This window comes from Leucoraja erinacea, chromosome 21 (genome assembly GCF_028641065.1).
Source record: "Leucoraja erinacea ecotype New England chromosome 21, Leri_hhj_1, whole genome shotgun sequence".
Classification (NCBI taxonomy): domain Eukaryota; kingdom Metazoa; phylum Chordata; class Chondrichthyes; order Rajiformes; family Rajidae; genus Leucoraja; species Leucoraja erinaceus.
In genome coordinates this window covers 8,142,560-8,143,594 of record NC_073397.1, presented here as the reverse complement: position 1 = coordinate 8,143,594, position 1,035 = coordinate 8,142,560, and positions in this window count along the sequence as shown.

The window sequence follows — 1,035 nt, the reverse complement described above, 5'->3', positions numbered from 1 at the left end:
ATCAATTTTCTAAGATACCCCAGATGATAAAATCGTAATGCAAACAAAATGCCTACCCCAAGTAAAAAATTGACAGCAGCCAAAATTTAATTGTCAGAATCCTTCAGGATTTATATCGACTCAAAGAAACTCAAAATAGTTACTGGACTTCGACACAAAATGCAAATGCTGGGAGTTACTTGGTGGGCCAGGCAGGCAGCATCTCTGGAGAAAATGGATCGGTGATATTTTGGGTCGGGACACTTCCAAAGGTATTTGGTAACAAATGCAATAGTGGATTTTCACTGGTCTATTTTATGCTTAAACCACAAAATACAACCTGTGACTCTATAGAGCTTGTCAAGTGTGTATGTTATAAAACAAAAGCAATTCGAGTGAAAATCTTTTTTTTTTAAATGACACATAATTCATTACACATAAGCAAAATATGTTCTTCAGTTTGATTCTGCCACCTTTTACCGTAATTTGAACTAACTCTCCTTCTCGCCCTCCATTGGGGAACTATCTCGGCTTCAGGTATTCACCCAGTCCACACAAGGCTCCATAAGGCCCTGACCATAGAATCCCTTTTGAATGGCTGCCCTCTTGGTGTGCACGCACAAACCCTGACTGCAGACATGCACGCACGCGCGTACATGCACACGTACACGCATGGGTGCACGCGCGGACACACGCGCACACGCACACACACACACACACACACACACACACACACACACACACACACACACACACACACACACACACACACACACACACACACACACACACACACACACACACACACACACACACACACAATGGCAAACAGGGACATAAACTCTGACCCTCCCCTCCCCTCCCCTCACTAAACCACGAGTTGCTGAGGCTGATTGCCTCTGACGGCAGATTAGGAGGTCAGTTAGTTCAGAGCAACAATCAGGAGGAGGGTCTGTGTGCTTCTGCATGGACGGACTCACTCCTTTAACCAGATGACCCATTGGAGGAGGTTCTGAATCCTTAAATTTATGATCATGGCTACTGCCCATAGTCCTG